The 13565-nt window shown below is 44.5% G+C and overlaps 1 protein-coding gene across 2 annotated transcripts in view; it reads right to left on the bottom strand.

Annotated features, from left to right (window-relative positions):
- The window catches only part of SNX31 (sorting nexin 31), a 68713-nt gene that overhangs the window by 28952 nt on the left and 26196 nt on the right, over positions 1–13565 (bottom strand). The window lies entirely within an intron of this gene.

The raw sequence follows: 13565 nt of genomic DNA, 5'->3' as shown, positions 1-13565 counted from the left end.
AGCTGTATCAAGACGTGAGCATCTCTGTCTGATCCTCCATAACTTTTATCATCCACTCTGTCACTTGCCTAGCAAAAGCAGCACTCTCCTTTCTCTCCTGCCTTTCAGCTTCCCAGAACTCTTTCCGTGCCCTGGTCTGTCTCTCATCACGCTGCAGCACCTCCCGGAACATGTCTTCTTTGTTGCGCCTAGGGTTTTTTTCTTATCTGTCAAAGCCAGTCTGCAGGGGTGCATGGTGTATTCTTCAAGGGCTGTGCTGAACAGAAGAGGGATTGTTACATTCCAGCAAATGATTGAAACATTTTAGTAAAAAAGGGCATTTTGCTAGTAGAAATCACTTTCTCTCAGACTCTTTTTCTCCTTCCTCTATAGCATGTGGCACAGGTCCTTGCTGGAGGATTCTCTGCTCCTTGAAGTCTTTAAACCATGATTTGAGGACTTCAATAGCTCAGACATAGGTGAGAGGTTTATCGCAGGAGTGGGTGGGTGAGATTCTGTGGCCTGCCTTGTGCAGGAGGTCAGACTAGATGATCATAATGGTCCCTTCTGACCTTAATATCTATGAATCTATGACTCTAGACAGGGACACAGCTCCGCAAGCACCCCAATTATGGTGAGCGTCGGGAGTGGGGGGAAGGTGGTTGTGTGTACAGGCAAAAAGGTCACAGCTTGCAAGGCAGCTTTGCAGGGAACTCGTTCTAAAATTATCCCACACTTTTTCCACAGGTGGCCAACCTGCTGGCTGACATCTTGCTGCTGCGGGTGACCAGAGAAACCAGGGCACAGCTGCTGAATGATTGTGGCTTTCACCCCGGTCTATATGCAGCTCAGCCATGTGCTGCTTTGGTTCCAGCTCCAGTGACTGCTAAATGGCATGGTACAGTTTCCTACAATGCAGAAGTAACAAGGCTGCGATCCCTTGGAATCTGCAGCAGAGGATTAAAAAGTACCTCCTTGAAACTTTCCAGAGTCTCTCTCCAGAGGATTCCCTGCAGGTCTCAATGTCTATTGACACCCTGCTTGGCCATGCAGATTAGCTACACAGGGCAATGCCCGGCTCACAGAAAACATTATCTGCCTCCCACTTTTCTATTCCCTACACAAGCCACAGCATCTTACCCGGCATCTCATCTGCTTCCTGCTCCCCGTTGAGCACTTTTCGAGTGGAGAAGAGTTTCTGGCTGCCTGCCCCCCGGGGCAACCCCACTGGGAGCACCACACCCTCTTCTAGCTCGACATCTTCATCCAGAATTTCATCCAGAGCCTGTGGTTTACCCCTCTTTCTGCTGCCTGCAAAGTATTCACGCTATTGGCGATGGAGGTAGGGTCACCACTGAGGATAGCATTCAGGTCCTTATAGAAGCGGCATGTCTTAGGTGCACCACCGGAGTGATGGGTCACCTCCCGTACCTTATGGTACACCTGCCTCTGTTCCTTTATCTTCAGTCTGCACTGCTGCGTGTCCCGATCATAGCCCTTTTCACACAAGCCTCGAGAAATTTGCCCATGTGTGTCCCGATTCTTCCGGGTGACTCGCAGCTGAGACCGAACAGACTCCTCTCCCCATAATCTGATCAGATCCAACAACTTAGCGGTGGTCCAAGCGGGAGCGCATTTGGTGCCTGGCATGCTCACCTGGGAAGCTCCTCTGGGAAGCTCCTCCAGGAAGCCAGCAAGCAGGAAATGAGATTTAAAAGTCCCGGGGCTTGCAAGGGGGAGGGGCAGATTGGCTGCAGGGCAGCGGAGTTCAAACCGCTGACCAGAGCGGCAGCAGGGGAACTGTGGGATACCTTCTGGAGGCCAATAAAATCGAGGAAAAAAAACCCTGTGATGTCTACACTGCATGTTTGTTGACAATAAAGAGAGGGGAAAAGACAAAAGTCTCTTGCAAGGCTGGAAGTGTTTTGTCACCAAAAGTAGGGGGGGTTTCGAAAAAAGTCACATTGCAGTGCGTATGCTCTTGTTGTTTTGTTGCCAAAAGCCAGTTTTTGGTGACAAAACTTGTCAGTGTAGACAAGAGTAGATGTTTTGGATGCCACCAGATGCATCCAGTGTGGTTGAGCACTAAAGCCAAATCTCTATTAGAAAAATGTATCATTCCAACTGGAACCGGTGGGATTACACCTGAGCAAGTTGCAATGGGTGTAAATCAAGCATCCATACTCAGCGTTCTGCTTTGGATCCACGGTGAGCACGGCACCCACACACAGAATACTCCCCGCAAGACCTGTGAATTGCTGCAGAACTCCCTGCATTTTTTTCTGCCCATCGCCCGTTTAGACTGGTTCTGAAGTGCATGAGAAGTGCTTACATTGAGAGGGTCCAGAACTGGGCCACGCGACAACCTCATGCTACCAATACCAATGGCCCCTCCCCAAAAGCTGCTGCATCATTATGCAGAGTCGCGCCTCCACAGGGTGATGGTACTTGAGGAGAGAGAAGATTTTTAGTTATTTTCATTTAATTTTCAGTAGATTTTTGAGAGTTTTATTTTGCCTTTTTTTGGTTCTTCATTTTCTTTTTGTTTTTTATTTTGTCACTGGACAAATGGTTTCCTTTTCTTTCTCTTGTGTTTCCCTCTGGGTGCCAATGACGGGAGTGATCTGGACTCCGCCATGCAGTTCAGTCTCATGTCCCACAATGCAGTGGGGCCCTGGAAAAGAGGGGGAGAATCCTCAGGAGAAGGGGTAGGGTGATGAATAGTTGCTGGACCACCGGGGGTGGCAAATGTGTTCACATAAGGGCAAAGATAACCTTGCTTGTATCATTTAATTAATGAGCCTACGCTATTTAATATCTTTATTAATGATCTGGAAAAAAATTAAAATCATCACTGAAAGTTTGCAAGTGACACAAAGATTGTAGCAATGGTAAGTAAAGAAGAGGACAGAGTGATATGGACCACTTGGTGTCAGGAATCAGGACTTGCAGCAGAGCCAGTCTGCAAGCAACCTAACACGCACAGCTGGCCTGTAGTAGGTGGCCTGATTGGCTGGAAGAGTCAGCAGACTGGCTCTTAAGCCCAGCGGCAGCAGCTCTGCAGTGGCTTCTCAAAGAATTTTCCCACACATGTGATAGCTCATGCCTTGGCCCCAGCATTGCCTCATTCCAGGTAATCCAGCTCTGAGCCCATGGCTCTGATTCCTGACTTTGGACTCCTGTTTCAACCACTAGGCCTGTCTGCCCATGTCCTGGTCTCCGACACTTGGTAAGCTGCACAAGCAAATGTGCTTTTCAATATGGCTACATATAAAGTCATACATCCAGGAACAAAGAATTTAGGACATACTTACAGGATGGGGTACTCCATTCCAGGAAGCAGCAACTCTGATGTGGCGGCCATGGTGAAAAAATCAGCTGAACACCAGCTTCCAGTACAATGCCATGGCCAAAAGGGCTAATGTGCCCTTGGATGTACAAATGAGAATATTGAGTAGGAGTAAGGATGATTTTTTTCCTCTCACTGATATGACTGCTGCTGGAACAGAATATCTAATTCTGGTGTTCACAATTCAAGAATTATGTTGATAAATTGGAGGGGGGTTCAGAGAAGAACCAGGAGAATGATTAAAAGATTACAAAACATGCCTGATAGTGTCAGACTCTTTATGCTAAATAGATTCAGCTTCTTGAAAAAGTTAAGGGGTGACTTGATTACAGTTTATAACTATCTACACGGGGAACAAGCATTAGATAACAGTCTCTTCAGTCTAGCAGACAAAAAGATAACACAAGCCAATGGTTGGAAGTTGAAGCTAAACAAATTCAGACTGGAAATAAGGCTTTTTTATTAATTATTATTAAACTGTAAAGGATAATTAACCATTGGAACAACTTACCAAGAGCTGTGGTGAATTTGCCATCACTGGCAATTTTTAATCAAGACTGAATGGCAGGAATAGGCTGCCATTAATTTAGACAGAGCTGTCTAAACAACACTAGTGGTCACTCCAGCCCCTGCAGTGGACCAGGATCAGGTGGGTGAAAAAGTGGCCTAAAGCTACCTTAGCCCTGCTCCACCTGGGTGGAGAGGTTGGTGCTATGCCTCTTGGAGGCTAAGCACAGGATCTCATCCACAATGTCCAGTCACCTGTCCAGGAGGATGAGGGAAAGAGGAGCGGCATCCCCTCTTGCATCACAAGATTCAGCTACCTCCAAACTGCCCAACACCTAAACTATCGCCCACCTTCCTGAATCTCAAAATTACCAACTTTTCCCTGCTCAGCTGTTGATCTCCAGGTTCCCCTCCATCCACATTCAGCTATTGTATCTTCAATACAAAAATTAGCCAAACATTGAAAATTTAAGGGTACCATAAACGAAGATGTCTTTGGTATAAAAAAAACAAAAAACCTCAGACACCAAAAGGGATAGCGTATGGGGTGCATTATCTGTTTTAATCAGCATAGGGGAAAGTGCACTGGATTAAGTCAAGAGACTTGACGTTTTCTCCCAGATTTATTACCAGTTTGCAGGGTGACCTTGTACAGGTCACGTCACCCCTGTGCCTCAGTTTTCCCCCGTAAAATGGAGACAAATACTTGTAGGGCCCTTTCAGAGAGCTTTTCTTCTGTATATCTAAAAGAGCTAGATGCTGCTGAATTAAACTAGAACTAGAACTGAGTTGCTGAATTAAAATTTACTTAAATCTGCTGCAGAAACCACAGGGCATTGGCACAACAGTTTCAGTTTGCTGCCGAGTCCCAATTATAACATTAGCATTTACTGGAGGATAAACCACTAAGTTAGTTATTTACCTTGCCTGAATTTTTCTTGAGAACTAGATCAGTGCTCCTCAAAGTGGTGGTCCGCGGACTGCTGCCAGTCCATGAGCCATCGGCTGCCCGTCTGCACGCACATTGGAAAAAAAAATTGCCGGTCCCCCACATCAGATAGCTTGAGAAGCACTGGACTAGATAATGCATCGGTGGACAAGTTAATTTGGGTATCTGTTAAAAGTGGGGAGGCAAGTGCAAAGAAAGAAAAATATGGAGAAAACCTACCCCAACTGGAATGACCACACTGAGTCACTCTGGAAATGCATAATACATAGCTTCCTTGTTTACTGTCTTAAGTCCACACCCATCTGTCTCCACTAAACTACAGGCAATTGTTTCATTTTACAGTATTTCTGTAAGAAGATCTCCATTTCCTCATCTCCAACATTTGGAAAATTTACTACAACAGAGTGGCTGCTTTTCTCCCCCCCAGAAAGTTCAACTGCATGTTAAAAGCTTTCGGGTGAAAACTCAGACCATCTTTACCCAAAAAAAGGTCAAAACCAAGATCTCCATACATTAATTTAACATCTTACATGTTTGTCATATCCATGTTCAGCTAACTACAGTACAGACAAAAAACCTACTTATGTAAAAGCAAAAGGAGGAAATAGCACTATAAAACATTTATTCTCCCAGATAGCTGTGAAAGTGCTAAGGGAATTTGGGGTTAATTTATTCCTGACATATTGGGAACAGTTTTATCATAGCTGGAAAGGGAATACAAATTACATTCATCTCCATAATATAGAAAAACAAATTTGTTTGTTATTTAAAAGTCCACAACTTTGGGAGTAAAGCATGGGCAGGCTACGGCAGTGATGCAATCACCTGAGTGATTAGTCATTTAGTTCTTATTCTATGTTGTTGTTTTAATTGTATTTGGAGGAGAGGAGTAAAGGCACTGCCCCATTTACTCAAAGCCCAGAAACTTTCTCCAGACTCCAACTTCATGTTTGTCTTCCCCCCACCCTTTTTTTAAAAAAGCTAATAATTTGGCAACCTCACCCTTCAGTATTTACCCCTCTCTGTATTTCCAGGTTTTCTAGTCTCTGAAATACATTCATATGTAGATTCCCAAGATCACATGAAAACACTTCAAATTAAAAAAGGGACATTCCCTCCTGCCCCCACCCCACCATGTCCAAATCCTTCTCCCTTAGATTTGCTACTACTACCACCAGTAGTAAAAATTTTTGAACTGCAAATAACATCTGCTTCCCCCTCATCACTATAAGGCCCAACAGTTTATTAACACAAGAATCCAGAACAAGAACTAAGTTATTGAGTAGAGCTGGCCAGGAATTCTCCATCAAAATATGTTTTTGATGGAACAAAGCAGTTTCTGCACAATCAGTTTTCCCTGGAAAAAGTTTTGAGTTTACTGAATTTTTTGAGGGGGGATTTTCCATTTTTAAGTTAAAAATGAAATATTACATTTTGTGTAGCATCAATATTAATATGTCTCACCTAAGCTGATGCAGTGCCTTATTGGAATTGTAGGTCTGGTACCTCACATTCCTATTCCCCTCTATATGCCAGTTTCCCCAGCTGAACCACTGATACTGCATATAGCAGCCTCCCCACTGGCAGAGCTGCTGCAGTGCATTATGGGAGTCGCAAACAGGGAGTCAAGCCCATATAGGAGAACGGAGGGAAGGAGCATCCAAACTGAAGTTCCCATGTGGCACTGCAGCATCTTAGGGGGACACAGATTAAAGTCAAACCAAGCCAAAACTAAATGTTTTGACATCTCCAGACTGCAATTTTTCACAATGCTTCATTTGAATATTTTAACTTTTAATCCTGAATCAGGATGAAAAATTCTGAAATATCAAAATGTACTAAAAGGATGGAAATTATGAGACTAGTACAGCAGGTCAGATCAACGTTTCATAGATTTTTAGGCTGGAAGGGACTGTTAGATCATCTATTCTGACCTCCTGTATATCACAGGCTGTTAAATTTCACCCAAATGATCCTATATTAAGCTCAATGACTTTAGTTAAATTTAAGCATTTCAGTCCTCAAGAGACAACTGTTGTGTTCCGCAGGCAGAGAGAAGAGAGACCAAGATGCCACCCAGGCCTCAGCTATGGATGAGGTGAAATATGCCCAGCTGGTCCTAGTAGGCAATCCATACTGAAAAGGAAGGCAATCCTCTCCCCAAGATCCCTGACAATCTAATCTGCAGGGAAATTCCTTCTTAACTCCAAGTCTAATGATCAGTTTAATCCCAAGAACTGGGAACAAGATATACCAACCAAGTATCTAAGAAAGAGGATTCTCTGCATCACTTTGAAAGCATTGGTCCATCCTCTCCAGTGTCTCATTTCAAGCTGTAGTCAGTCTCTGATGCTTCAGAGGAATGCAAAAAAATCCAAAACAAAACCCAGAATACATCTGGCCAATTGTGTGTCGGGGAAAAAAATCCTTCCTGACCCTGGAGATGACCAACAAACTCTGAAGCATGAGATTTGTTTATAGTCACTGTCTGAATGCAGAGCTGCGAGCGTTATGAGCATATTGAGGGTAATGCCTGCAATCTTGTCTTCCCCATGTCCATGAAGGAAAGGAAGGGGATAAACCAAGGAGATTCCAAGGCTGGAAGGGACCATCATGACTATCCCAAACACTCCCCCTCCCATCGTGGGGCACAGAATTTCTCCCAGAAACTGGATTAAAGCATAACTTTTAGAAAGATATCTAATCTTGACATAACGACTTTAAATTATGGTGCTTAAGCTTCACATTATAAGGTTTGTTTTCCACTCCTAAATCATGTTTATGGACCTCCTTCAAACTCTCTCCAGTATTTCCACATCCATGTTGAAGTGTGGACACCAGAACTGGACATAGTGTTCTAATAGCGGTCTTACAATGCTGTGTATGGAGGCATGATCACTTCAATCCTTCAGGCTTAACAATCCTGGGCTTGCCTCCCCTGTGCAGTCCATGGAGAACTCCATTGCAGCATCTCCCTACATCATACCACCCCACCCCCCTCAATATTCTACATGGTGTCAGGGGCCACTGTCCTATCCCTATCATCCCATCTCGGGGGACACTAAAGACAAGCACAGCTTCACCTACACCAAGCTTGGTTTTCACAGGTCACTGAATATGTAGCTGAAGTGAGCATACATGTTCATTCTCTTTCATAAGTTCTGTTGTATTAATTTATTATGTTTTTAAATGTATTTACCATTTAAATGCAGAGATTTTTCTTTTCACTCATTTTTCATACTCATTTACAGAGTAAAATATATTATTTGGAACACAATTCATCTTCATTAGTTCACAGCATAGTCTGCAGAATATCTAGCAGTTCTGAAAGCAACCAATTACTTGTTATCATGCAGGGTGACAACTCATAGGATCAGTGACAAACGAATGTACAGCAAGCACCGCAAAATTAATAAGTGCATCGACAGTATCTTATTCACACAAGTACATCAAGCACCACACAATTCCTAAAAGGCGCCAAAATAGCAGGACCACACAGAGCACAGTACACCACAATGCATTACTCTGGCTCACTGTTAACATGCTCTTTCAAAGCCTCCCTCAGTTGTATAGCTCTGCTCTGAGCTAATCTGATAGCCCTTGCGTCTGGCTGTTCAAACTCAGACAGCTGTTCCATCTCCACCCTGGCAGCAACTTTTCCCCCTTGGCTTCACAGATATGTAGAACAGAACAGACCGCTATAACCATTGGGTTATATATTTTTCTCACCGAGGTCCAATCTTGTAAGTAAACACCACAAACATCCCTTCTATTTACCAAAAAGCACATTCAGCTGTCATTCTGCACCTGCTGGGCCAATAGTTGAATCTTTCTGTGGTGCTGTCAAGGTGGCTGGTGTACCGTTCCCTGAGGCAAAGTAGTAAAGGGCAGGCTTGGTCTCCCAAGATCACTATTGGCACTTCAAAATTCCCCAATAGTAATCTGCTTGTACCTTTCCAAACAGTCCTATTTTCTTAGAGATGCGAGCGAGCGTCACACACCTTCTCTGACCAGCATATGCTGATGTCAGTGAAGCATCCCTGGTGATCCACCAATGCTTCCATAACCATGGAAAAGTAGTGCTTTCCGCGACTGTACTTTGTAGCAAGGTGGTCTGGTGCTAAGAGAGAGATGTGTGCTGTCTAGTGCCCCATCACAGGTTGGGAATCCCATTTTTGTAAACCCCTCCACTATGTCCTGAATATCACCCAGAGTCACAGTCCTGTGCAGCAGGAGGTGATTAATGGCCCTGCACACTTGCATGACAAAGTCGCCCCACAGTAGATTTTCCAATTCCAAAAGGACTTCCCACTGACCCAGGAGCAATCCAGTGCTGTAAAATTCCACACAGCAATCACCACTTGCTTCTCCACTCTCTGTGCAGCTCTCAGTTTGGTGTCCCTGCACTGGGGGCTGGAGCGAGCTTGGCCCACAGATCCAGGAATGTGACCTCATGCCTCCAAAAGTTCTGCAGCCATTGGTCGTCATCCCAAACCCGCATAACAATACAATCCCAACAGTCAGTGCTTATTTCTTGAGCCCAGAAGCAGTGCTCCACTAGCCGCAGCTGCTCCATAAACCCCACCGACAACCTTGAATTGGTTCTTGCTTGTCCCACAGCAATCTGTCCTCCAAAAAAGTCATCCTATTCCCCACTCTTTCGTTTAGTGCAGCTCTGCTAATACTGGATGATTGTGTGTCTTGTGCTTGCAATACTTATGACAATACTGCAGAGTTGTGCAGAGTCCATGCTCCTGACAGAGATGGTGGACAGTGAGAAGGACTGCACGGGTTTGTGAGATTTTGAAAAAAGGCACAAAAATTATGGGATATAGATGACATTATGGGATGGAGACAATTGCATACTGAGAAGCTGTCCCCTTGCTCCTAGTCACGCCTAGGTGACGTTTCAGCCTCAGCATGCATTGCCAAAAAACTTCCCAAAAGAGTGTGTGTGGAACAGTGGCAAATTGCACATTGGGATACCATGGTGCACTGCACTGTGCATCAGTACAAGCACTCCTGGTGAGTGCACACACACCAGACACATGGAGCCAAGTATATACATTCATAAGCAATATACTAACTGTGGTGGCTTTATGCCAATGTAACTTATGTTGACCGAAGCTTATAGTGTAGACATAGCCTTAACACACTACTGCACCACCTGTTTATGTTTCCCCAGGGCCGGCCCACAACATTTTGGCACCTGAGATGGGGAGCTCAAATGACACCCCCATGCCCCCTCGCTTGGACCAAAACTTTGAAAGATCTCAATTCTCCCTTCTTCCTGGTATACTCCTCTCATGGTGCTGCTCTGCCACCTACTCAAATAAAGGAGAACTAACAACTTAAAATGCCTTGTTCAAAAATTTTAAGTAACACTTAACTTTCAAACGCCTGAACAGCAAATGGAACTTTTCTTGTCTGCATAGTAAACACTGGCATTTTTATCTCTTTGAATAATCAAAGTGGTGCTTTCCATGCCTTCTTGGTTGCAAAGATTTGAACTGCTTCCTGAAGATCCACAGTCTGGGCCAGCTCATGCTCTATTGAGATGGTTGGAAGGCTGACCAGCCTCTCCTGTGTCATTGTGGAGCAGAGATGTGTTTTTATTAACTTCAGCTTGGAAAAGCTGCGTTCTCCACTGGCAACTGTTACAGGAAGCGTTAGAAGTATGTGCAGAGCAACAAAAGCATTTGGAAAGAGGGTGGTCATCTTATTTGTGCACATATATTCCAGAACAGTCTTTGGAGTTGATCCTGCTGAAATGGATCTTGAAAGGGCTTTCAGTTCATCACCTAAATCACTCGCATCAATATTGTGCATGTCATCATGAGTCAACAGTGTCTCTAGTGCCCTGCATTGCTGATGTAGGTCTTCTTCAGGTATAGTGAGGAGTTTTGGAATATCATACAACATCCCAAATGTACTGCTGTGTTCCTTGAGCTGCATGAAATGTTCAATTGACTGTATTGCACAGTCTAGCACCTGGTTAAAATAATTCAACTTTGAATTGTTGTTTGGGGTCTCTTATGGGATTATCCCGTGCCTCAAAATCAAAATGTCGTCTTTTTTGGCGACTCCTGTATTCTTGAATGGGTGGGAAAATAGCTTCAGTGTGAAGTTCCTCTGCCAACTTCTGTGAACTCTTCAGAACGTTTTGAAATCCCTCATCTGACCGGTAAGACTGTAGGTATGACTTTGCTTTGTCCAGTTGTTCCATTGACCCAGATATATCAAAGTCGACACCTTGGAGTCTCTTGCTTACATTTATTTCAAACAGAATGTCATGCCACAACACTAAGCCACACAGAAATTTGAAGTTATGTACATTCCTGGTGATTCCATTTCCCTCTGCCACTGTGTCCCACAAACAGTTCCTGTCATAGCATTATCCTCCATAATGGCAACTATGGCATCATCTATCTTCCCAATTTGGTGTTTGATAGGCTCTCTCGCCTCCACTCAACTTTCCCATCACGTGGCACTCAGTGGTTTCAGCGTCAGAGAAGACGTTCCCAGATGTTGCTTCAAAATTTGCCACTGATGAGTTGATGCAGAGAAAAATACATAGATGCTTTGAATTACATTAAAAATTCAGCAGCCTCACTAGAAGCTGATGCTGCATCACTGACCACCAAGTTCAATGAATGAGAACTGCATGGGACAAAAAAAGATTGAGGGTTTAAACCTTCAGATCTGTGTCTGCACTCCTCTGTTCTTTCCTCTTATGCTGGCACTATTATCATAGCCCTGACCTCTCATGTCAGCTATCGCAATTCCCATATCTTCCAACTTTTTAAGAAGCACATTTGTCATACCAGCTCCTGTAGTGTCATCAGTGTCAATAAATTCTAGAAAGTGCTCTCTTACAGTCACCATCGCAGGGACATTTTCACTAGGTTCTGTTGTTGTTACAAAACACACCATTAAAAAGTAATTTGTTCCATATGGCTGATGTCAGGTGTGCAGTCCAAAATAAGAGTAATATCTTGCTGACTTCAGATCTGCCACAATCTTCGGTTTGACTTTTGTTGCCAGTAACTGTATGATCTCATTTTGAATTGTTTTTCCAAGGTAGTGGTGTGTGTACATTTCTTGGGTGGTGACTCTTCTTAGATGCTCCTGTAATACAGCATCAAACTCAGCCATCAATTTTAAGGAATTTTCCATTGTTTGGCACATACAGCTGATCGGAAGCGTCATGCAGTGCTAGGTAGCAAGCACTCTCACAATAGCAATGAGCCTTTTCAGAACATTTTGCCAGTAAAGAGACTGATGCAATCTTTTCTTGATGCTGATCATCTATGGTGGCCTTTAACCTTAGTCTCATCTCAAGCTCTTTCAACCTATGGAATGCTCTCTGGTGATTTGCTGCCTTCTCTTGGCATGCTAGATTTCTAGCCAGATTTTTCCAGTCCTTTGTTTCTGTAGAACCCAATGTGACTAGAACATTAGACTGGAAGAGTTTGCAACAAAAACAGTATGCAGCTTTCTGGGGTTTTGAGTACATAAGCCATGGCCTCTCCACTTTGTCACCATTGGGGATTTCACGCCAGTAATGTGTTGGATGGAAACTTCTATTTTCATTGTCTTGGGGAACATGAAGTTTTTCACTTGCTGTAGCCCATGCAGTACAAAGAAGTCCCTCAGGCTACTGCTCAAGTGGGTCCACAGTCCTGGATCATCTAGACTTAAGGAACTAAACTCAGCAGCAGCAGCAGCTTTCTTGTGCCTCCACCATGCTCTTCTCTGATCTACACTTTTCTTCAGGAATGTGCATGGTTACATGCATTTGAGATGGAGATTTGGATGCTGCAGTAGCTGCCAGGTCACCTGCACTCTAACTGGAAGATCAGACATCTCCTCACCATTCACATCCTCACTGCAGTCGGAAGGCTCACCATGAACCTTTGTGTCTATGTAACTCAGGAGACCTCCTTCCTGCTTAGCTAGAAAAGCTTCCTTTGCTTTCTTTTTCTGAATGCTGCCCCAGAGGGGAATTTTCTTCTTTCACTCACGACTGCTGTTCTGTGCCAGCTATAGCGGCTCTCAACACTCAATTGAAGGGGACAAATAAGCAGGCTGGTAGCAGGCCTGAGTGAGGGAAGATATCAGTGTCTTAAGGGCCTAACTGGCTCCTACTACTTCAATTGACTGCCTGTTCTCCTCAGGTGGGTTCAGGGAAGCAGCAGGAAACAGGTGTTAACACCATAACTGGTGTTAATCAGTCCAGGCTTGTGGGGGTTCTAGAGAGGTACACAAGAGGCTCCTCCTCCTCTGTCTCCCTGCAGCTTCTGCTACTTTCTGTTATTCCCTCTCACCTTTTCTCCTGCCTGCCTGTGATAAGTCTCTTGTGCCCTCCTTCCTCCAGCACAGCACTCCATCATCTCTGTGCATCCAGAGCAGAGAGAATACATATGCACCAGCAGCAAACACAATTTTCTACACTCTGAGTCCTAGTGGTGCCCCCCTCCCCACAGTCTGGCACCTGAGGCAGCCGCCTCAGTTCACCTCATGGTAAGGCCAGCCCTGTGTTTCCCCTTCTAGGGGCTTCTCTACACTGGCAATTTACAGCGCTGCAACTTTCTCACTTAAGGATGTGAAAAAGCACCCCCGAGCGCATCGAGTTTCAGCGCTGTAAAGCGCCAGTGTAAACAACGCACCAGTGCTGGGAGCCAAGCTCCAAGCACTGGTGGCTTTGTCCCTCGTGGAGGTGATTTTTTTTTAGAACGCTGGGAGAGCTGTCTCCCAGCATTGCACTGTGACCACACAAGG

This window comes from Dermochelys coriacea, chromosome 2 (assembly GCF_009764565.3).
Source record: "Dermochelys coriacea isolate rDerCor1 chromosome 2, rDerCor1.pri.v4, whole genome shotgun sequence".
NCBI classification, from domain to species: Eukaryota; Metazoa; Chordata; order Testudines; family Dermochelyidae; genus Dermochelys; species Dermochelys coriacea.
The sequence above is the reverse complement of the archived record's forward strand: the minus strand, read 5'-3'. Positions and strand labels throughout refer to the sequence as shown.